Source organism: Balaenoptera acutorostrata, chromosome 1 (assembly GCF_949987535.1).
Source record: "Balaenoptera acutorostrata chromosome 1, mBalAcu1.1, whole genome shotgun sequence".
NCBI classification, from domain to species: Eukaryota; Metazoa; Chordata; class Mammalia; order Artiodactyla; family Balaenopteridae; genus Balaenoptera; species Balaenoptera acutorostrata.
In genome coordinates, this window is record NC_080064.1 from 15686427 (window position 1) to 15712069 (window position 25643).

A 25643-nucleotide genomic window follows, 5' to 3' on the forward strand; every position below is an offset into this window, starting at 1 on the left:
GTTTCCTGGAGAGTGTGCTCCAGATCACAACTTCAGAAGAGTGAAGGCCACAGGAGTGGGCGGAAGGAGAAACAGAACCACAGTGCAGTTGCCACTAAAGCCCCAGCTGATCCCACCGGGAACCTGGAGCTGGGGTGGCCCTGCAGAGCTGTGCTGCCCTGAGGCAAGTGGGCGGCGGAGGGGGTCAGCCAGCAACTCTGCCAGCAGCTGGAGGAATGAGTGCTTCAGTCCTGGAAGGGACTGGGGGCCTGGGCCATTCTCCACAGGAACCAAAAGGAAGGGGTGGATCCCTAACAGGGCAGTTGCTAGGGGCTTGGTCACATGCTGGGGTTTGCCTCCCAGCTCAGTCCTTTGTTGGATGTATAATCTTGGTAATTTGCTGAACTTCTCTGCATCTCCATGTCTTTGGCTATAAACTAAAGATAAGCAAGCCTATTTTAGAGGATTGTTGAAGAAGTACACGAGATAGTCAGTCGCTGTGGCTAAATACATGTATCCTCCCCAGTTTTGTAGGGGAGAAGGAACACAGGGAAAGAAAGCAGAGCTCGAAAAGGGCTGCTGTAAATTCACATTGGACAGACTCATGATCGGCCACTGAGGGAGACACCAGGTTTTGGCCGTACAACCGCATCCTTTTGAGGATCGTGTCATAAAAAATAACTGCTTCCTCTCTGTCGGAATCCCTTCCTGCACTGGCAGGCAGAACACAGAAGGGTGGGGGGTGACTCTGGCAGTTCCTAGAGTCAACCTACTCTGACATTCCAAAGCCCGGGAAAGCTGGCCTGACAAACACAGCCAGAAAGAGACAGAATGCCATACAGGACAGAACGGTGGCTTCAGCAAATATCTGATGCCCTGATGTTTTCTCTTGTTGGAATGGCAACGGGCAGAAAGCCCCCCTTTTTTTTTGGCCATGCCGTGCGGCTTGCGGGATCTTAGTTCCCCGACCAGGGATTGAACCCAGGCCCTCGGCAGTGAAAGCACCAAATCCTAACCTCTGGACAGCCAGGGAGTTCCCCCCAAAAGTTTCTTAGAGAAAAAAGCAGAACAACCCTCACCAGGCTATGATCCACAATTGTTGGAGAATCTGAGCACCTACAAATGGTCAAGGCACTCCTAACATGTGAAAGATACGACATTTCCATCACCAAACCCAAACGTATACTGGTCTCAATCTATGTCCTCAAGATTATATCAGTTTAGGGAGGGTGGGGCTGGGAGGGGAAGGAGGATTTACGGTAGCATATATGCGCCACATTGGAAGAGGGAAAGGAAAAACCCATCATTTAGTGAGCAGCCAGGAGCTGCTAGATATTCAAACTTCAGCTCATTCCATCTTAGCAACAACCCTACAAGGCGGTATTGGCCTCATCCTTATTTCTCAGGTTAGAAAACTGAGGTGCAAAAAGGTTAAGTATTTCCGCAAGCTTACCGTGCTAAGTAATTTAATGGGGTAATTGGGATTTGCACTCAAGCTCCTCCTCTTCCTCCACTCCCGTGTGTGGAGATGCTCTATGGGAGGGCAGAATGCCACTCCGGTCAATGGCCGTGGCTGCCTAGGACAGCCACAGGTCCTGACACCTTCTTACCGCCCCCATGTCCCCCAACAGGCCAGCCAGGATGTGCTTCCTGCAGGAAGGCAGCTGCACACACTGCCACAGCTCAACATCACACAGGGGACTGCAGCAGGAACATGACCGCCAACTTCAAGGATGCCCTCTGGCCCAGTTCCGGGCAGCTGGACCACCCTCCTCCCCAAGGGGGTCGGGGTTTCTCAGGCTGCTGAGGAGCTCAGCAACTCCATGAGATGGACGGCCAGGAACTTGAAACCGAAAACTCAAGCAAGCACTCTGTTGCTCCTGGGCGTGCCGGGTCATCAAGCCTATTGAAGTGTGACACATTTCTCTCATGTTTTCTCAAGAAAGACCTGGGTTCTAACCCTACATTTTACCACTTGTTAGCTGTCTGACCTTCGGTAAATGATGGGCGCTCTCTGAGCCTCAGTCGTCATCTGTAAAATGGTGTGATGACAATTCCCTGCGAGCTTGTCACATGACAGTGCTTCCCTCAGCAGGAAGTGGGGACACTGAGATTATTAGGTGGTATGTTGACAGGGCATTAAAGAACAGGGAATCACAAGTGAGAATGTTATTCTGTTCCCAGTTCTTTTTGAGTTGTTCCAGTTAGGGCCAGAAGAAAAACCTGTTCAGATCTAGTATGTCTTATAGGCTTCTTAACACTTGCTAATCTCCCCTTTTAACAGAGAACAGGCCTCAGGTCCAGAGGATTATCCAGCTGGAACTGGACAACAGGGCTTTGTTTTAATTGTATCTATCTTCCTGATCATGCTTTATTCATGGTAAATGATACTGGCTATTTACAGTAGTGACAAATTTCCTTTTGAAACACACTTATTTAAGAAATAATGTGAGTCAATTTTAAAGAAAATTAAGTAATATAATGGTATAGGTGGTATACAGAAATGGCAAAAATTGTGAAGATAGGACACAAATGACTAAATTTTGGAGAACACTGTTAAAAAGACTACAGAATGCATGCCAATTTGCCTCGCATGCTCCTACCATACACTGGGTACTCAATAGATATTAGCTGTCGTATTATAATTTTTTATTATTAGCTTTGGAGTTTAATTGCATAGTACACTGCCAAAGTACCCAGGAGCTCCTTTTTTTTTTTCCACAGTGCTCTGGCACGAACATAGCATCCTTTCTAATAAAGGAGGCGAGGAAGAAAGGAAAATAGATTCAAATGATTTGAATTCACGGCTCAGTTCCACCATGAACCAGGTGTATAATCTTGGATAAGTCAAGTAACCTGTCCAAGTTCAACCTCTCCATGATAATCGCTAGCCTTTTTTAAGCACTATTACAAGCCAAGCCATTGCGTTAAGGGCTTTACATCAACGATCCTGCTTAAGTCTCATGATAACCCTATGGAGGGGGATTATTGTCTTCATTCTACAAATGGGGAAATAAAACTCAGAGACGTCATTTGAGTTACTTCAGGTCACACAGCTGGTGACTGGCAGCAGCAACATTCAAACCCGGGTCTTTCTGACTCCATTCCTGCCTCCCAGAATTGATATGAGGATTAAAAGACATAGTAAAGAGCCATAGTAATGCCTTCTGCATAACACTCATTTGATAAATGGCTGTGCCTCAATAGATTTAGAACATTCCTGGCCAAGGCACCAAAGGAATGTTCTTTTCTCAGACTGGGTTCAAGAGATGCACAGGAGGAAAGAAGGAACCAGCTGCTGCTTAGGAAGAGTTAAGTCAGTGAACATCCGGCTTTTTAGCATTTGCAAGAGGACTAGCACTTGCCCTCCCGTGGTGCTCCGCCTTGAAGAAAGACAGCTAATGAGGATGAGCAGGGGTGGGTGTACAGCAGCACATCTGCTCCTGCCAACAACGTTTTCACTTCAGACGCTCAGGGCTGACAAAGAGCGCACTGTGGGGAAGAATTACCCACCTCCAGCCCAGAACAAGGACGAACTTGCTGCGGCCTGTGTGCAGTGCTGGGAGGCTGGGAGGCACAGCAGAGGCGAGGAGAGAGCTTCGGTCAGAGCCCCACTTGCCCGAAGAGCAAAGACAAATGGAAACGCAGTGCGATTAGGAGGGAGGGTGAGAGTGGTGCAATTCACGGTGGTCTACACCCACCAAGGCATCCACAGAAGTAGAGAACTTCCCTGATTTAAAGGAAAAGTAAGGTTTTGTGTACCTGTACTGAATAATTGATTACATCATTATTTATGAGGTTAAATATGTACTTGTTTTAAATCATCGTAAAAAAGAGTGCCTTAAAACTTCCATATGATGGTGATGATTTTTCAATTTTCCTGAAATCTAAGCTCTGAAAGGGAGGAAGGACATAGTTTATTGGAGGGAGCGCCCAACTGAAGTGAACGGGCTGTTGAAATGGGTGAGGGAGGGCAAGGATGGGGGCAGCAGGCCCAGTGTTTCTGTCTGCCTAGCTAGTAGGGAGGATGAGAGCAGCTTGGTGGGGACAGGGGAGGAGAGAGAACTGGCTGCCTGGAGGCTGTGTCAGAGAGACAGGAAAACGCCACCTTCACAGAAGCATTTAGAAAGTGGCCCCATTAATTTTTGACAGGCATGAGCTGATAAATGTTGATTGTACTGGCTTGTGTGTGTATTATGCAAATGAACCCAAAGGGGACAGATAATGCTTCAGGGTCACTACTTGTCGTATTCTAGTACCTGACCTTTTGAAAAGGGTTAAGAATGGCTGACTTAGTCTTTAAAATACCTGAGCGGGAGTCAGAGGTTTTGGACGCCGCTGCTTCAGATCTGACTCACTGTGGGTAACATTGCATTAATTTCCTATTTACAGAAACCACTTTCCAACACATGATAGATGCTATTCATTCAATTTACCACCTACATATCTGTCAGATGGTACTGCTGTCCAGAGGCTTAGCAAATACTAGTCTTCCACACACATTTGGAAAAGCTATGCCCTTTCAGTTATGGTCTGAAAACAGTAGCATTGAATGGTCTCAATCACATTAAATTAATAGATGGGTCATGAATTATTAAAAAAACAAAAACAAAAACTTAAAAATGCTGGAGGAAAAAAATCCTGTATCAAGGTAGGTCAATCCATCAGATGACAATCTGACCATGAGGTAGTCCCACACCAGCTCTTTTGGTGTTCTGAGATCAATGCCAATGTGGGGAGGGGGGGTTTCCCCATACCAATGAGCAATTTGTAGATACCAGCAGGGTGTTGGAGAATTCAACTCAATTCTGACACTACCCAGAAAAAGCATCAGATCCCACAGGTTGAGGGCTCAGTCCTATAAGACTGTCACCCCACCCCCAACTTCAGACGCCAGTTGCAAGCCCAGAGTATTACCCGTGCTTCTGACCAACTGGCTACAGATTGGAGGTTCCAACCACCTCTTGCTTGGACTTCAGTTAGTTTGCTAGAGTGGCTCGAAAAACAGAGAAACATCTTACTTATTAGATCACTGGTTTATTATCAAAGAATATAACTCAGGAACAGCTAGATGGAAGAGATGCATAGGGCAAAGTATGGAGAAAGGGCACAGAGTTTCCATGCCCTCTCCAGGCGAGCCACTCTCCCCAGATCTCAAGTGTTCAGCTCTCTAGTGTTCTCCAAAGAACACTGTCCTTCAGGGTTTTTATGGAGCTTTCATTGAGTCATGATTGATTAAATCAATGGCCATTGGTAATTGATTCATCTTTCAGACCCTCTCCCCTCCTGGAGGGCAGTGGATGGGATTGAAAATTCCAACCCTCTAATCATATATTTGGGTCTTCTGGGAATTGGCCTCCCAACCTTAAATGGGGTCTAAAGGTCACTTCATTAACGTAACAAAAGACACCTCTAAGCTCTCATCACTTAGGAAATTCCAAAAGTTTTAGGAGCTCTATGCCAGAAAGACCAACTATATATTCTCATTATAAACCACAATATCACATCAGCCCTCTCAGCCAAGGTCACAACAAAAAGATTCAACACCCTTGTTCTCAAATACATATTTAATGCTCTTGGTTCTATGGGGTTTTCAGAAAGTTGAAAACTCAATGACCCAGCCAGCTCTCAAGGGATTACACCAGAAGACTGAAGATGGTTTATTTATTTATTTATTTTTAAATTTTATTTATTTATTTATTTATTTATTTATGGCTGTGTTGGGTCTTCGTTTCTGTGCGAGGGCTTTCTCTAGTTGTAGCAAGTGGCGGCCACTCTTCATCGCGGTGCGCGGGCCTCTCACTATTGCGGCCTCTCTTGTTGCGGAGCACAGGCTCCAGTCGCGCAGGCTCAGTAGTTGTGGCTCACGGGCCTAGTTGCCCCGCGGCATGTGGGATCTTCCCAGACCAGGGCTCGAACCCGTGTCCCCTGCATTGGCAGGCAGATTCTCAACCACTGCGCCACCAGGGAAGCCCAGAAGATGGTTTAGAAGCTGCATTTCCTTCACATAGGAGACTACACAGTAGAAGAAATGACTACAGGCAAAAGGTAAATAAACATACAGATTCCTTCTCTAGCTCCACTTTCCTCAAGCTCTGCCATCTTAAATTGAAAGAATACAGACTATAGTTTTTCTTATCTAGCCAATACTTATTTAAAAAATTCAACAGAGCTTTGCTGTACTTTGTACTAATATGCCTCTAGCCCTATAACAGAATGAGGCTTTTTTTTTTTTAATAAATTTATATATTTATTTTTGGCTGCACGTGGGCTTTCTCTATTTGCAGCGAGCAGGAGCTACTCTTCGTTGCGGTGCTCAGGCTTCCCATTGCAGTGTCTTCTCTTGTTGCGGAGCACAGGCTCTAGGCCCACGGGCTTCAGTAGTTGTGGCTCGCAGGCTCTAGAGTGCAGGCTCAGTAGTTGTGGCATGCAGGCTCAGTAGTTGTGGCTCGCAGGCCCTAGAACACAGGCTCAGTAGTTGCAGCGCACGGGCTTAGTTGCTCTGCGGCATGTAGGATCTTCCAGGACCAGGCATCGAACCCGTGTCCCCTGCATTGGCAGGTAGATTCTTAACCACTGCGCCACCAGGGAAGACCTTTCTTTTTTCTTTTTTTTTTTTTTTTGACAAGCCAACATTTAGAGGATACAAGATAAACTGAAGACAATATTTACATATCTGCCAAGGGTTGTCTGTCTCTTTAAAAAGATATTTACAGTAGTACTATTTTCCTCCTTTTTTCCTTCATTTATTGTTGTTGTGATATTATTTGTGCAATAAATAAAAATCAGGAGAAAACCAAAAAAGAATCCGATCTTTTTTTAACCCATTTTTTTATAACAACAAATTCAGGAAGAATTAAATCATCATTAACCTAGCTAGATTAGCGATCCTGCCAAGTTAGAAGCCTTCCCTCCCAAACACACCGATGCAAGAGCTAACAAAGTGAAAAAAGAAGGGTCTTCTTAAATGGTAGAATGTGACCGATTTAGGGACAATGAGATACGTGTATGACCTCTTAGACACCTTTTATCCATCATAAATCCTTCTTCCCCTTCTGATTTACTCCTACAGAGACAATTCAGCTGCTCTATGGGGACCTTTGGCAAGCAGAGCATTGCGAGAGGTGCAGTGATGGTTGCAAAGAACTGAATGGCCAAGTTCAATGCTCTCAGGCCACTGCAGGAAACAGAAGGATGAACAACCCCCCAGCAGTGGTCTCTCCCTGCTCCACTCTACTCCCTACATTGCCAGGCTGACCTTCCCTCCCGTTATGGACATTTATTGACGTGGGGCGCAGCCTTCAAGTATCCCGCTTCCAGCAACAGTCCTGTTTTCATTTGGAAATTTGCCCCTCCCCTGCTCTCACTCAGTGTGGTACTGGGGAGGGAATTTCCCTCTACTCTTCTAGGTTCTTCTGGCTGGTCTGAGAATTAAACTGACACGAGACAGACTAATGGGAGAAAATCAAACAAAAGTTTAATAATATGTATACATGGGAGAGACCCAGGAGAACTGAGTAACTCACCAAAATGGCTGAAACCCTCACCTCAAATACCATCTTCAGCTAAAGACAGAAGAGGATGTTGGAGGTGGTGGTTTGGGACCTCAAAGGGGAAGGAAATGGACATGGAGTGGAAAAGCACGTGTTTGGTAAATAAATGTTTGCTGGGCCATGCAGAGACAATGGGACACAGAGAGGGAATTATAACAGACTTTGCTAGGTTCTTCCCTGTCTCCACACCTCGTTCATACTTCAGTGATCTATGCTGATGCTCCCTTCCTGGAACAGGTCCCTATCTACATTCTTTAGGCAGTTAGGGAAAGGTCAAAGCTTCTTCTTGGGTCTTTTGGACGCTGATTGTTTTCAGCTCAAAATAATCTGCATGCCAAAGAGACATTTTGGGGTGGCAAATTTTGCTGATTTCACCTTGAGCTAGAAAAGGGGGGCTGTGAATTTGAACTAGGCCTAAGCCACTTGGCACACTGCTTTCCTCTAGTAACAAATATTGGTCCTGAGAGGTGCACAGGAAATAAACCAGTCTATCCCAGCTATGTAGCTGCAATCCCAGGATTGTTATTAGAGCCACAGGAAATCTAGGAAAGCTGATAATCTCTTTTTCCTAGATTTCAGCCTTGAAAGACATGATCCTGGAGCTGCTGCATCCATCCTATCACCATGAGGGAAAGCCTGGCAGAGAAGGGAGCCTACCCAAAGAATGCAGAGCAGAGAGATTCAGGAAGAAACCAGTTACATCATTTGAGCTGTTGGATCAAGCTATGCCTATTTGGGATGGGTTTCTCTTGCTGGCAACTAAGAGTGCCCAAAGATACATTTCTCATGCGACAGATTTGAAAATGTTACCACTCATGCTCAAAAACTATCAATGGCTTCCTATTGTCTATAGAATAAAGTTTAAATTCCTTAGCCTGACACCCAGAGCCGTCTACAAGATGGCCTCAGTTTACTTCTCCACCTTTATTTCAAATTGCTACCTTATATGAAATTCTTCTTCTGTCAAACTGGTACACAATTTGTCCCCTGAATATTCAGAACTCGTAGAAAAGAGTCTTCTGTTTTTCTTTAAGAAATAACTCGTCTCACCCACCCCAGGTTCCAGTGATTTTTTTTTTTTTTCTGACTTTTCATCACACTCATTGTCTTAAGCTTTTCTTTGGTACTTGACATAAGCTATCTTACTGCTTGCATTTTCTCAACCATTATTCAATAGGCATCTGTGTATGCTAGGCACAGTGTCAGGTGCTGAGGCAATGTGGTGTCTGTCCTCAAGGAGCTTGCAGACTAATGGGCAAATCAATAACCAAATACTCATGCAAATTAGTACTATATAATTACAATTAAGGTAAGTAGAACCAAAAAAAAAAAAAGTCAGGGTTTTATAAGGAGGCATAATGAGAGAACCTTATCTAAACAGTGCGGGGCAGGGAAGGCTTCCCTAAAAAAGTGACCATCAATGCACAAAGAGAGGTTGGTATGGCTGGAAGGAGGCAACTGGGTGGAGAGTGGTAGGAGTTGGGGTTACAGAATCAGCAGGTGCAAAGTCTGTGGACCGTCAGAGGGCTTGGGAATGACTTGAAACCTTAACCTGTCAGCAAACGTATTGGGGGATTTTAGGCAAAGAAATGGCCCAACCAGCTCTGTACTTAAAAAGATCACTCTTGTTGTCACATGGAAAATGGATTAGAGGAAGGAGTTGAGAGACAGCTGTTACAACTCCTTCCTCCTAATCCATTTTCCACATGACAACAAGAGTGGGCAGATGACAGTGGCTTGAACTTTGGTGTTAGTCAGCAGAGATAGAATTGGGGGGATTCCGATTATATTTTGAAGGTAGAATGTGTATGATTTAGTGATTTATTGGATGCGGGCAGGGATATATGAGAGACAGGAGATCCCAAGGATGATTCCTGGGTCCCTGGCTTTGGCCACTCAATGAAGATGGGGAACACTGGAAGAAGAGCAGGTCTGGAGGAGAAGGAGGCCTGTTACAGACAAGTTTCACTTGAAGTAGTTGTGGAATAAGTACATTAGACAGTAGAGTAGACAGTTGGATATATGGGTTTGAAGTTTAAAAGAAAAGTCTAGACTCTAGGTATAAATCTAGAAGTCTCTGGCACGTAGCAGTTATTTAAAGCCATGGAGGTGAATGAGTTCACCCAAGGAGAATATAAAGTGAAAAGATGACCTGGACCATACCCTAGAGAACTCCAATTTTCAGAAGCTGTTGTTGTGATAGAGGTGAGACAGATAAGAAATAAATATCCCTAGTTTCCAGATAGACTGAAACTCCTTGAGAACAGGAACCCTGCCTCGTCTCCTATTTCTTTGAAGAGACAGTGCTTTGAACTTAATAGGTGTTAAAGAAATACTCATTGTGGATTACACCAAATAGTGGGCAGAACATTGGGCTGAGAATCTCAAGACGTGCATCCTAAAATTTTATGATTCTAGGTGAAAGAAAAAAACTTTAGTCCACACTCATAATTTAACTGGATGTGACAGACCCTCATTCATTTAACTAGTATTAAGTAGAACCTATAGATACAAACATTGCACAGGGCTTAAAGGAGAGAAGAGTACTTCCCATCTTAATAATTATCTTATTTAATTCTCACTACATGCCTATGAGTAACAATCCTGCAGAAGATAGCTTTTATGTGTGGTAGCTGAAGAAATCGAGGTTCCCAAATTTTCAGTCACATAGCCAATAAGCAGCGGGACCAGAATTCAAACTCAAATCTGTTCATCTCCAAATCTATGCTTTTTCATCTACTGTACATTGTCCCGGAATCCCTGCTTAATAACGCACAATTTACAATGAAAGTTAAAAACAATGCAAAGTGTTAGTAAATGTCAAGATCAGAGCAGAGGACTATGAATGCTACAGTTTGAAGAAAGGGAACATCAATATGATACAGATGGTTAGGTACAGGTGTGGTAGCTGTACCTTGAAATAAAAATAAGAGAGCTTAAGAGTCAGGAATGCACATTCACGGGACAGGGCAGCAAATCCCAAAGCCACAGCACTAACACAAGAAGCAAAATTAAGCTTCAGAAATTCTCCTTTTATGTGCCTCACACAGATCTTTTGAGAATATGTTCCCAGGGTCAGGGGCGTGTCTGTGACGCTGGATATTGGATCAGGAGCAGATAAAGCACTTAAATTCTGTTTCACGATAACTAAGGTCCTGGGAAAGCATGTAACTTTGGCTCTAAACAGCGTTCATGGAAAGATATGCCAGCCACAAGTGAAACAGACACAACACTGGCTTTAATAAAATAATGGAGGTTGTCTGTGAAACCTCCATTTAGTTGTAATTTAACTCTACTTGTATGAGATCCCCCACTACATTCTTCCCCCTCAATACTGCAAGTTCCTTGAGAGCAGGGCACATTTCAAAACCATTTTCTCATGTCTTGAGGGCTTGGCACAATGCCTTGTCCAAGTTAGTTGTTGTGTAAACATGTTTTAAACTAGTAGAAAATAAATATTATACTATATACAAATGGAACACTGAGCCTTGCGAATGAAAAAAGGAAGCAAAGAGAATGCCAAGGGTGTCTTTCCTATTAGTGGGTTTTTATCAACCAAGAGGGGAAAGGGAATCGGCAACCAAAAGTTCCATTTCAACATCAACAATTTTCAACCTCCCAAATCAATTAGGAGATTGAAATATATTCTGAGCATGCCAGAGAATTATACTCAGAGCAGTTACAAATTACCAACTCACTTTAATCCCTTTGAAGTAGTAAAGATACATTGCGTAAGAAGGGCAAAATCACAGTCATCTATTTCCGGGGAGCCAACCCTCTTCTCAACTCTTCCAGTGACTAATTGGATCCATTTGCAAGAAATCTGGCCAGGGAAAGTGGGGAGACCTGACGCCAGGAAGCAGCAAAGCTTGACTTCTGAATAAAAACGAACAACAAACATAAATGCGAGTTCCTAAGAGCTCACATTTATAACATGCTTAAAAGCATGCCAACTGCTTTCACTTTCATCATCTCATTTGATTTCCCCACAATAATCTTGTGATTAAGTAGCACTTAGCACAGTGCCTTGTAAAAGCGTAATCAGTATTCACTGAAGGATGGCCGGGTGGGAACTGTTCATCCCATTTCAGCGATGAGGAACCCAGGCTCAGAGGAGTAAAAGTAAGCTAAGCTCTCCCCAGGGCTCTCAGAGGGGATAGGGCTCAGCTTGCCCATCTGTTACAGGTGCGCATGCGCTGGGATGATTTCCTCTCTAAGGGCCGGTCCATCGCACGTCTGAGAAGTTCTACTCGGCCACCTGCGGGCCGCAGGGCGTCGGCCCTTCCGGCACCAGGGCCCTCCCGGGTTTCGCGCTTTCCAGGCCAGCTCTGGGTCCCTCCGCTCCCCGCTCCTCCCCACCCACGCCCTGCGGAACCTCGCGGCCGCCAACTCCCCTTGCCCAGCTGGACGGCCTTGTCCGCGGGTGGCGGGGGGGGGGGGCGCGGAATGACGACCTCTCCCTCAGACGTCGGGACTCACCCCGGCTGCCCTAAGCTGCTGCGGACCCCGGCTGAGTGCGGACGACACCGCCGCGCCTGCGCAAGAGGAGCCTCTATTCCAGCCCGGATGGGAACCCAAGCCCTGGACTTCTGTTCCGGAGCCAAACTCTCCCGGCCCCCCTCTATACTGAGGAAAAGCAACCTCCATATCAGAGAGACCTTTAGATTACTATTCCAAACCGCTAGTTAGAAAAAGGAAGCTAAACTCTCAGCAAAATGGTAGCTCCTGGGAAGGCAGGTTAAGAGACAGACTGCCTGTTCAAATCGCGACTCTACCACTTACTACCTAGGTGACCTTGGGACTCAGTTTCCTCATCAGTAAATGTGGGTTTTCAATGGGTTGATCAATGTAAATCATCTACACTAGAACAGTGTCTGGCACATAGCAAGCCTTATATAAATGTAAAGTTTTGTTAGCCCAAATATTTTGCTGGACAAACAAGTTATCAATACTACCCTTGACGTAGCCTTTTTGATATTGTTAACATACGATTAGGAGATTTGCCCTCCCTTCTCTTTTTTTTTTTTTTTAGATTTTTTTTTTTTTTTTTTAATGAGGATCTTGAATCAGATGCGTATGTTTGATTGATTGATTGATTGATTTTGGCTGTGTTGGGTCTTCGTTTCTGTGCGAGGGCTTTCTCCAGTTGTGGCAAGCGGGGGCCACTCTTCATCGCGATGCGCGGGCCTCTCACCGTCGCGGCCTCTCTCGTTGCGGAGCACAGGCTCCAGACGCGCAGGCTCAGCAGTTGTGGCTCACGGGCCCAGCCGCTCCGCGGCATGTGGGATCTTCCCAGGCCAGGGCTCGAACCCGTGTCCCCTGCATTGGCAGGCAGATTCTTAACCACTGTGCCACCAGGGAAGCCCCCTCCCTTCTCTTGATTGCCAAGAAGTCTTCTCTCCTTTACCTGAATATTTCAACATCCCTCCTAATCTGCTAATCCAAGGCATTTTTCCAAGGGAGGAGTGTCTTAAGTAGTACTTGTATATAAAAGAAAGCCTGTAATGTATTAAGACACTTAAGTGGAGTTGTCACTTAACATTTGGCTAATTATGGCTCTCCCAATATTTCCTTCCTTTGCACAGATTGTTCAATAAACAGAAAAGCCTTATTTTGACTTCTGAGTTCGTGGTCTTCCTTTCCTTACCTGTAGTAGGTTGCAAAAATCCTCCCATCCCTGTATGCATTCTCCTTTGCAATATGTGTTTGCTGCATTTCCCATCAAGATATGGGGTCCACTTCTCTACCCCCTTGAATCTGGGCTGACTTTGGGACATGCTTTGGCTAACAGAACGCAGCAGAAGTCTCACTGTGGAAGTTCTGAGCCTTGTTGTCACTTTGACTCCTTTCTTGCTGTTAGGGTGACCAACCATCCTGATTTTCCCAGGCCTCAGGAGTTTCTTGGGATATGGGATTTTCACTGCTAAAAACATGATAGTCCCAGGCGAAGCAGAATGGCTGGCCACCCTACTTGCTTCCCTGAGACTGTCATCATCCTTGAGCATGAAAAATCCTGAGGAGAGAGTGGCCCAGTCAACATCCAGCACCACCAGGATTTGGCTCTTCCAGCCCTAGTCCAGCTGCCAGGTAGTAGCAGCTCCATGAGTTAAATCATATGATACCAGCAGGGCCACCCAGCTGAACATATCCCAAGTTGCTGTCCTACAGCACTGTGAGCAAATGCAACGGTTGTTGTTTTAAGCCATCTACATTTGAAGTGGCTTGTTATGCAGCAGCAGATAGATGATCAATACCATAACCCCTTAACTGTAGGGCATTATGCTAAAAACCTAAGGAATAGACTCCAACTCTAAGGATTGGCCCTCTCCCACCACATGTCCATTGCTTTATCCATTCAAAGACTATTTACTGAATGCTTCCTATGCATCAGGAACTGTATCATGTGCTTAGTGTCAGGTAATGAACAAAACAGATAGGTAACCTGCCCTCAATAGTCTCGACCAGTTTGGGATACAGATATTAAATGAATAATTATAAATTACAGGGTGCTTTGAAAAGGACCTAAATCGGAGCGGAGGAGTATAAAAAAGCAAGTCCCCTTTAAAAAGAAGGGGCATTTATACTCAGTTCCGAAGAGTTATCCAGGTCAAATTGTGTTGAAATGTGTTCAGGGCAGAGGGGGCAGCAAGTGAAAAGGCTCTGGATCAGGAAGGCACTTGACGAGGTAGGGAAAGTAGCTGGGGTTCAGGAGCCAGGGAGGAAGAGGCAGGAAATGAAACTGGAGATGCAGGCAGAAGCCCAGTCCTGCAGAGCTTTATAGGCACAGTGAAATTAAACCACACCTACCTGCGTCCAGATCTTCAAAACATGTCCAGCCCCACCTGCCTTCCCTTGAAGACATCTTATAAGGCAACCATGCTATATGGAAAGATTGATAAACTAGAAGACAGAATGGTAAATCCATTTCAGCAAATAATTAAATCTCACCAACCCATCTGTAAAAGGAAATAATAATTCATATCCACTACTATGTTTATTTTAGAGATGGGATGAGAATTAACTGGGTTAGTAAGGGAAGGGGCTTTATAAAATGAAAAGTGTTTTATAAGTATAAGGGCTATGATATTGAGGTGCTGGTACAACTAAGTCTCATGTTTTTGGTCACCTAATTGTGTTTGTCCCCCCCCCATTCCAGTAAAAATCATAGATGACTTAACCACCCTTTTTTCTCTGCCCATGGATTCTCCCCATCCCACGAAAGAAAGCTTTGTCCCACTTCCTCACTGAACCAACAGATACATAACACGCTAACTTCTGGGTTGTACTTTTTTGAGGGTTCTTTAGCATTAACTCTTTCAGCACCTGATCATACATTTGTTCAACAAATATTTTGTGTGCCTCTACACTTGTGTCAGGCAGAGTCCTAGGTACTGAGGATACAGTCATGCCCAAGACAAAATCCCTGCCCTCTATTGGAAGAGACACATACCAAAACAAAATAGTTCTGTAACTATAAAGTCAGCTAGTGATAAATGCCACGAGGGAACAAAAAGCTCAATGTGAAAATACAGAGTGATGGGTGAAGGAAGGGGCCTCCCACTTCAAACAGCACTATTGTAAATGAGCTAATTGCCAAGGAAGAAAAAGTGTAGTCGTTGTCCAAAGTTCAGGAGATGCCAGGGAGCTGTTCTTTCAGCACCTCTCTCATTAGCTGAACATCATTCCCCTCCGATACTGGACATTGACTGTGGGGTATTGCTCTGGCAGAGTGAGAGGAGACAAAGATAAATAAATCATGGACCCTTTCCCCAGGGAGATTTTATCTGGGAACATCATAAAAACTCACAATACTACAGCACATTAATTTTACTTAGTGCCATGTGAGAGCAAGAAGGTGTATAGCATATGTTTCCTCACTAGTGCTCTTCTACTGCACCTGGTCACCTTTATCTCTCTATAAGCTTACCTTAGGCCTCTGCACCCCAGAAACTCTATTTCTTTCAGTGTCTCAAGTATTCATGTCCTTCCTGCCTCAGGACCTTTGCTCATACCTCAGCCTGGAATGAGCTTCCTCCTTCACCCACTAAACTTAGCTTTCACTGAGATGCCATTTCTCATCCTGCCATAGCCTGCTCAGAATAAGTCAGTGTATCAGTTAGCTATAAACAACAATGCTTCTTCACAAATACCCACAAAAATCTTACAGTGATAAATATTTCTTGAACTCACAAGTGTGTAGGTTAGCTAGAGGTCAGCCGACCTTCATTGGGATTGGCTGGGTAACTCTGCTGATCTCAGCTGAGCTCTCTCACTCATCTTCAGGGCTCAGGGGTCAGTAATCTAGGCTCCACTTAACTAGGGCAGCTCAGCTGGGGTGCTCTGCTCCATGTGTCTCTCAGCCTCCTCATGGGACCAGCAGGCTAGCTGAGGCCTCTTCTCAAACTGATGGCAGGGGCACAAGAGGGCAAGTGGGAACACACCAAGACCTGTCAAGATCTACACTTGCAATTAGCTCACTGTCACCTCCACTGTATCTTACTGGCCAAAGCAAGTCACATGGCCAAGCCAAAAGTCAATGGGGCATGGAAATATACTCTGCTGTTATGGAAGAAACGACAAGGTTGAAAACAAATGGAGAGGTAGAACACTTGAGCCCATGATGCAATTTGCCATGGTCAGGTTCCCCTTCACATCCTCTCTAGGTACCCTCAACTTCTTCATGCGGCTTGCCACACAAATAAAGGCATATATTGTAACATGTAAAATCATGTTACAGTATATGCATTTATGTGTTTGATGCTTTATTCTCCTTCTAGACAATAAAGTCCACAAGGGCAAAGAACAAGTCAGGACTGTTCATTTCTCTATCTAACACCATGCCTAACATAGTAGGTACTCAATGAGTATTTGCTGACTGAATGCATGAGAGTGGCAGAAACATTAGTGGGAGGTGTTCACAAGGAGGAGAAACCATTTCTAAGTGTGTTGAGTATGGGGAAAAGACAGTTTCTTCAGCAAGTGATGCTGGGAAAGTTGGACAGCTGCATGTAAATCAATGAAGTTAGACACACCCTCATACCACACACAAAAATAAACTCAAAATGGCTTAAAAACTTAAACATAAGACATGAAATCATAAAAGTCCTAAAGAGCTCATAGGCAAAACATTCTCTGACATAAATCATACCAATGTTTCTTAGGTCAGTCTCCCAAGGCAATAGAAATAAAAACAAAAATAAACAAATGGGATCTAATCAAACTTACAAGCTTTTGCACAGCAAAGGAAATCATAAACAAAGCAAAAAGACAACCTACAGAATGGGAAAAAATATTTGCAAATAATGTGACCAACAAGGGCTTAATTTCCAAAATATACAAACAACTCATACAACTCAACAACAACAACAAAAAAAAACCCGCTTCCCTGGTGGCGCAGTGGTTAAGAATCCACCTGCCAATGCAGGGGGCATGAGTTCGAGCCCTGGTCCGGGAAGATTCCACATTCCACGGAGCAACTTAGCCCGTGCGCCACAACTACTAAGCCCACATGCCACAACTACTGAAGTCCGCGAGCCTAGAGCCTGTGCTTCACAACAAGAGAAGCCACCACAATGAGAAGCCTGTGCACCGCAATGAAGAGTAGCCCCCGGTTACCTCAACTAGAGAAAGCCCGTGCGCAGCAATGAAGACAAATGCAGGCAAAAACAAACAAACAAACAATCGAAAAATGGGCAGAAGACCTAAATAGACATTCCTCCAAAGAAGACATACAGATGGCCAATAGGCACATGAAAAGATGCTCAACATCGCTAATTATTAGAGAAATGCAAATCAAAACTACAATGAGGTACCACTTCACACTGGTCAGAATGGCCATCATTAAAAAGTCTACAAATAACAAATACTGGAGAGGGTGTAGAGAAAAGGGAACCCTCCATCACTGTTAGTAGGAATACAAGTTGGTGCAGCCACTATGAAGAACAGTATGGAGGTTCCTCAAAAAACTAAAAATAGAATTACCATATGATCCAGCAATCCCACTCCTGGGCGTATATCCAGACAAAACTATAATTTGAAAAGATACATGCACCCCTGTGTTCATAGAAGCACTATTCACAATATCCAAAATGTGGAAACAACTTAAATGTCCATCAACAGATGAGTGGATAAAGAAGATGTGGTACATGTATACAAGTGAATACTACTCAGCCATAAAAAAGAATGAAATAATGCCATTTGCAGCAACATGGATGCAACTAAAGATTATCATACTAAGTGAAGTAAGTCAGAAAGAGAAAGACAAATATCGATACCATATGATATCACTTCTATGTGGAATCTAAAAAAATGACACAAATCAACCTATCTACGAGACAGAAACAACTCATAGATGTAGAGATTAGACTTGTGTTTGCCAAGGGGGAAGCAGGTGGGGGAGGGATGTACTAGAAGTTTGGTGTCAGCAGATGCAAACTATTACATATAGAATGGATAAACAACAAGGTCCTACTGTATAAGACAGGAAACTATATTCAATATCCTGAGATATACCATAATGGAAAAGAATATAAAAGAGAATATATACATATGTATAACTGAATCACTTTGTTGTACAGCAGAAATTAATACAACATTGTAAGTCAACTATACTTCAATAAAACAAACAAACAAACAAACAAAAATTAAGTGTATTGAGCAAGGCAAGTTTCTTGGAGGAAGTCTTAACTATGAGTTACGAAATAAATGCATTACTCTCTGGCCCACTTCTACTCCCTGTGAGTGGTTTTGAAAAAAAGACTGGACTTTAAATTTATTCATTCCAGACAGCAGAAGGCTTGTTACTTCCCCACCGCACTCCCTCTCTGGGTGGTGGCGAGGCCTTTGGGAGGTTTCAGATGCAGAGCTGAGAATGCCTGGACGGAAGCCGTGAAACCTCTGGGTTCCAGCACTAGGCTTCCCATTCACACACTCTCCGTTTGCCTCTTTGCTATTAGCACCCCAATCCTGCAATCCTTCCATGTGGTGAGCAAATTGATTTTGTCACACACACACAAAAAAAAGTCCATTGGAGGACTTTCAGTACCAAAATTCCTCCCACAGCTTCCCATTTTCTTTCGGACAATGTCTGAAGCCCAGGCATGGCCAACAGCATCCTCAGATGACAACTTTGCCTCCCTCTTCAGCCCCATCTCTTGGTCTGTGCCCTGTCTTTCACTACCTAAGCTCCAGCAGTATTGTTACCCTCAATTTCTAGAAAACACCAATCCATTTTCTGCCTAGGACTTTGTGCGCATAGCCTCCTCTGCCTAGAACACCCTGCTCCATACTCCCTGACACCCCTTCGCAGCAATCGCCCCGCAACTGGGCACACCCCTTTTTGTCTTCCATTTATGACATCTTCTGGAGAGTCTTGCCTGACACGTCTATAAAACTGATCTCTCCCTCCTTCATTTCTGCCTCTCAGACTTCTTTTGTAGCACATGAAATACTGTTTGAGAGTATTTGTTTATGCCATGGTGGTTAAGATTGTGCATTTCAAATCCCAGCTGTGCTGCTTGCTTGTATTAAGTGGCAGCCCCTCCATCACAAGGTGTGAATTAAATAGGTTAAAAGCACTTGCAACATTGCTGGCACAGAATCGAGTGATCCTTCAGTGTTGACCATTGTTTTCTTTTCTCTTCTTCCTCCCTTCTCAAAATGCTTTCTTTCTTGCCTTGGATGCTAGGAAGCTCTGAGAAAACAATAGTGATAGTTCAAATATCTATAATTTCTTCCTTTAGAGGGCCTTTTGTCCAGTTAGGAGGGCAGACATTAAATCAATAATTTCACAGCTAAGCAGAGAACTACAACGTTGATGGGCACTGTGAATAAGGAGTGTAGGTGCTATGAAGGCATATATCTTGGAGAAATTAAACTACATGAGGGCTGGTATGGGGTGTGGTAGGCAGAACAATGGGGTTTCAAAGATGTCCATGTCCTAATCTCCGGAACCTGTGAATACGTTACCATACATGGCAAAAGGGGCTTTACAGATGTGATAAAGTTAGGAATCTTGAGATGGGGAGATTGCTCTGGATTATCCAGATGGACCCCGTGGAATCACAAGGGTTCTTATAGGTGAAGAAAGGAGGTAGGAGTCAGAGTCAGAGTGATACAGCATGAGAAAGACTAGATTGTCCGTTGCTGGCTTTGAAGATGGAAGAAGGAGCCAAGAGTTAAGGAATGTTGGTGACCTCTAGAAGCTGGAAAAGGCAAAGAAGTGGACTCCCTCCTAGAGCCTCCAGAAGGAATGCAGTTCAGCCAACACCTTGATTTTAGCCAGTGAGACCTATTGTGAACTTCTGACCTCCAGAACTGTAAGGTAATAAATTTATATTGGGTTTTTTTTAAAAAAGGGAATGCTATTTATTTATTTATTTATGGCTGTGTTGGGTCTTCGTTTCTGTGCGAGGGCTTTCTCTAGTTTAGGCAAGCGGGGGCCACTCTTCATTGCGGTGCGCGGCCCTCTCACTATCGCGGCCTCTCTTATTGCGGAGCACAGGCTCCAGACGCGCAGGCTCAGTAATTGTGGCTCACGGGCCCAGTTGCTACGTGGCATGTGGGATCTTCCCAGACCAGGGCTCGAACCCGTGTCCCCTGCATTGGCAGGCAGACTCTCAACCACTGCACCACCAGGGAAGCCCAATTTATATTGTTTTAAGCCACTGAGTTTGTAGTCATTTGTTATAGCAGCCATAGGAAACTAATACAGGTGGTCAGCTTAACACATTTTTGGAAGAAAGGGAAGAAGGGAGAGAGGGAGGAGAGAAGGGAAAAGGTTAAACTGAGGGAGATTGAACCAGTTAAAGGAGATGGTATCTAGGGTCTATTACAGCTTAACAGCCTCCAATGCTGTTGGTGGGAAGAAAAGCATTAGAAGTCGATATTTACTAAAGGGGCATCTCAGCCACTTTGCTATTACTCACACTGCTTTATTACAAATCATCTTTAGCCTTCATTTTAAAACACTCAAAATCAAACACACTGCTGGCCCCGGAGCTCTTGCGAACACATGCAATGGAGATCCCCATGGACACAATGGAAACATTTTAAATGTAGATTAATATTTTAATATGAGCCTGACTCCAGCAGATTAATCCTCCGTGCTGTGGAGCAGACGGTGGGGGAAACTGGGATTGCTTTGGTGGGACAGCACAGTTATCTCTGCACGCAGAGGTGGTACAGGGTCCTGCCTGCCTGATGGTGGTTAAAACAGGATGGAGCCAGGAGGAACTTTGTTCCTGGGCAGGTCGGTGAAGGAGGGGATAATGCCCAAGTACAGAGACGGCTGCAGTGTGACAGAATGTCCTGGAAAATGGCCCACCCCAATGAGGCTTGTTTCATCCAATTTTAAAAACTTCTCTCCAGTAATCTGTATGAATCAAAAAACCCACATGGCTTCTAGTTTTATCTCCTCAGCCAGTTATTAATGAATCTTTTTAAAAGTTCAACACTAAATGGATACCAAAAAACCTAGTTTCATTCATTTTGCTCTGAATGACATGTAATAACTTTAAAGTCTTCTAACATGACTCATCTTTCTTACACTTTTGTTTAAATGTTATTTGATTTTAGGTTATCTTATTAAATACGCTTAGTACACCCCTTAAAAATAAAATGAAATTTCACTTCAATGCAAACATGTCCCTCCAGTTCTCTCTCTCTCTGCATTAGCAAAAGTTGTTCTCTGGTTGAAAACACCCCATTGCTTATGGTTTGTCCACATTTGCTCTGCCAGGAATGTTCCACCCCACGCAGGGGAATCAGGTGGCGACTACTCTGCCTCCTTTCAGGTAACAGCTTTCAAGTCTCCTCCTCTGAGAAGCCGTCCTGGACCCGTCTGACCCGGCCCAGTCATTCTGTCATGGACTGTGTCTGTCTTTCCAGCATTTGTCGCTGTTGGAATAATTCTGTTTACTGATTTATGCGTGGTCTATCTCTCTCTTGCTTCCTCTCCCCCTCCCCCACCAGAATGTCAGCCCCTTGAAAGCAGGGACGGCATCCCTTTTGAATGCTGCTATGTCCTCACTGCCTTCAACAAGTCTCATTCCTGCCCCATAATTACATTCTCATGTCTCAACCACCAAGTTATGGGATGAACTGTGTCCCCTCCAAAAAACTCATATGTTGAAGCCCTAACCCCCCATACTTCAGAATGTAACAGTATTTGGAAATAAGGTCTTAAAGGGGTGATTAAATTAAAATGAGGTCATTAGGGTGGGCCCTAATCAGTATGACTGATGTCCTTATAAGAAGAGGAGATTTGGACACAGGTACACACAGAGGGAAGACCCCGCAGGACACAGGGAGAAGACGGCCATCCACAAGCCAGGGAGAGAGGCCTGCAGATCCTTCCCTCTTGGCCGTTGGAAGGGCCCTGCCAGTACCTTGATCTCACCCTGATCTCACCCTGATCTTACCCTGATCTCACCCTGATCTTCTAGTCTCCAGAATTGTGAGAAAATAAATTCCAATCGTTCAGTCACCCAGTCTGTGCTACTTTGTTACAGTGGCCGTAGGACACTAATCCATAGCACACAAAAAGAGAACCAGGAAATTGCAAGAAAACACTGGATGGAGTGTCTGTGACAAGTTCCTCTTTATCAGTTAAGGTGCTGTCAGGAAATACACAGCACACTCCCACTGAGTTATTTGAGGTGAATTTAACAAAATGACTCTTTGTAGAGATGTGGGCGGGGTGGAGGGAACAGCATAAGGGAGAGTGTCGTATGCTGGGGCCAGAACCTGTAGGCTGCCAGGGAGAAGGCAGGGAGCAGTTAGCTGGAACCCAAGGAGAGAGAACGTTCTATGGAGAGAGTTGCCTGAATCAAAGCTGTGGCCTTTGGACACCAGCCAGCTGGCTGTGAAACTGCCTGGAGAGGACAGGAAAAAATATCCCCACTTTACCCTCTTCCCTACCTAACCAGCCCAGGCTCAAAAATGGCAGAACTCACAGATGCGGTCCATGTGGTCCAGGTTTCTGGCGCAGAAAGCAAGGTGGAGAGTGGGTCTGGAGGGCCAAAAGGAAGATTCCAGCACCCTCTTTCCCCTCTTGTTGCTCAAACATTCCTCTTCTACATGTTAACTCCTGCAGAGAAATGAAGCAAAGCCACTTTTATCTTCACCTCCTGCAGGCTAGGAATGTCATTTCTTTCTTTCTTTTAATTTTATTTTACTGAAGTATAGTTAATTTACAATGTTGTGTTAATATCTGCTGTACAGCAAAGTGATTCAGTTATACAAGAAATGTCATTTCTAAACAAGATTTTCAATATTGGATTCCATGGCAGACCCCCAACTGAGTCCATATATTGAGTTTTACCCATGCTTTCTTGAGAACTTGTTCTGAGACGGGCAGCACAGTCTCAGCCCCTGCATCACACGGAGTTGAGCCCCTAAATATTTATGCTACAGATTTCTTGGTTCCCCCCACTATGAAGATTGTCCTCCCCAGTCTTTCTCAGGCAAGATTCCTCTTCTGCAAGTTTGGCGTAAGATGCTTCAAAAATACTCATTTATCAATGCCCAGGAAGACTCAGAAATAAAATGCTAGCAAAATGGCTAGCATTTGCTGAACACCTATTATGTGTCAGTTAACTAGCTTAATCCTTGCAAGAATTATGAAGTGGTATTATCGTCCCTGCTTTACAGATGAAGAAATAGACTCAGAGGAGTAACTCATGCAAGGTCATCCAGCCGGCAAGTCAGCAGAGCTGGGATCAGAACGCTGGGATGTGTCACCCTAGGTTCTGTGTCCTTCCTACTATACCAGATGCTTTCCAATCAAATGAAATGGCTCCAAAGAGGAGCTAAGAGGTAAGATAAGAAGCTCAGAATAACAATAATGCCAGACACATATTGAGTATTTCCCATCTGCCCCCAGTGCTCCAATTCATGTGAATTATCCCATTAAATCCTCAAAACCACCCTAACAAGGTTTGTGCTGTTGTCTCCATGTTGAAGATGGACCTTTGAGGAGCTGAATGACTTGTCCCAGGTGAGTCATGGTTCACCATCCAAACCCCAGGAGGCCCAATTCTGGAGGCCAAGCCCTTCATGAGAATTATGACTACAAAGAATGGAATTAGATGCACAGGAATTTAGGAGATGGTTGGAGAAAGGAGGACCCCCCTGTGCATGGAAAATGCAACCTGCACAGGGAATCTTGCGCTTTGCCCAGAGCCAAGTGTGGGAGGGGAAAGTGCAGCAACAACTGCTTGGGGAACCTCCCAGAAAGAATCTGTTTTCTCAGTTTTCAGGAAGACTAAAGGAGATTAACTCAGATTACTCATCCTCAGTACTACTGACATTTGGGGCAGGAAAATTTTTTGTTGTCAGGGTATGTCTTGTGCCCTGTAGGATGTTGAGCAGCAACCCTGGTCTCTCCCCTCTAGATGCCAGGAGAAACCCACCTGCCCAGTTTTCACAACCAAAAATGTCTCCAGGCTTTTCAGATTCCGTCTGGGGAGTAAAATCACACACAGCCCAGTTGAGAACCATTATTATAGCTCAGAATGAGGGTGAAGAGTTGGAGGGAAACTCAAGGTAGAAACTCTGTCTGGAACACCCAGAAGTAAAACCTGTAAGTGGAAGGGCTGACCACCAGAAACAAGGCAAGGAAACCACCCGGGACAAGGAAAGCCACCAAGAAGAGTTATAGTTTGATGGAAGGGGTAGGGGCTTTGGCATTGGATGGGCAGGATTCAAATCCTGGTGTGTCATTTATTACTCATTACAATAAAAAACAAATTACTTCACCTCTCAGAGTTCCAGTCTTCCAGGCTGTCACAGGTACATAAAAATATCTACCACACGGGGTCGTTTCAGGGATCAGATGATGTGTTCCCTTATGTGATTGGGGTTCATGAAGTGTTAGTTTCCCCTTTTCCCTCATTCCTAAAACCAGCAAAGCCAAGTTCGGCATGTGGGTGGTGTGACTGCTATCCTTCCTGAATACATCTCACTCCCATGAAGTCCTTTCTTGCCCTCTAAACAGCTGGCCAAGCGTGTGTCACCAGCACAGGAGAGCCTATCTCAGAGGCGAAAGGTGGAGGGGCTTTCCAGGAAGAAAAAATAACGCGTGCACAGAGGGAAGGGCAAAGAGAAGTAACGGACTATGGAATAAGTGAGAATGGCAAGTTGTCTGGTGGGGGAGGGGTGCGCTCCAAAGCCTGCAGAGTATAGTAATCCCAAGAGCTGAGGCTGAAAGACAGATTGGAATCCAATTTTGAATGGCCAGGCTCTCACTGTTTAACTGTTAAACTCCTACTCATCCTTCAAGACCCATCCCAAAGAATGAAAAATAGAGCTAGTTATATGTGGGTCTGAAGCATTCAGAATGGAGTCATCCCAAGAGCTGGGGCTAACAGGGAGTTTGAGGCCAGCTTTTGAAAGTCAGGTGCTCACGTTATTTACGTGACAAACTATCATCCCACTGTCATCTCTCCCAAATGGCAAAATGTCATCTTCTTTGTGATACTTACTGCAGCTTTCCCAGGTAATCTACTTATTCTCTCTTGTCTATGCTCCCACCACTCTTCAAAAATCTATACATTGTACTGTAAAGGGTTGTATTTGTGCCTGGCTCCTCTACCAGGAGATATGGCCCATGGTGGGAGGGGGCCGTGTTGTTCATCTTGATATTCTGCGTGCCTAACACAGAGCCTATGCGACAGATATTGCCAGGGACCTACTCAATATCCATTCTTCCCATCTTTCTTTCTAACAGAATCCCAATTGGGCAACATGCTTATTTAAAAACATTCACCTCCCCAGGCTTTTTTGAAGCTCAGGTGCCACGTGACCTGGTTTGGACAAATGAGATCCAAGTTGAATTCTATAGGGTGAGTTTGTAGAAAAGCCATTGCTTTCCTGATAATGGGTCCCAGCTGGCTCTTGGCCTTTGGCCCTTCATTTTCCACCACCCTCAGCCCGTCTTACCACCTGGAAACTTGGACTCCACACCTCGAGGTGGAGCAACCATCTTGTGACCAGGAGGATGAAAAAAAATCACACTGGGGATAGCTTAGCAAGAGTCTGGAAGAATCTTGAGTCATCAAGGACTTCTTTGAACAGCTGTGAGAGCCTGGGACTTCCCTCTTCTGGACTGAT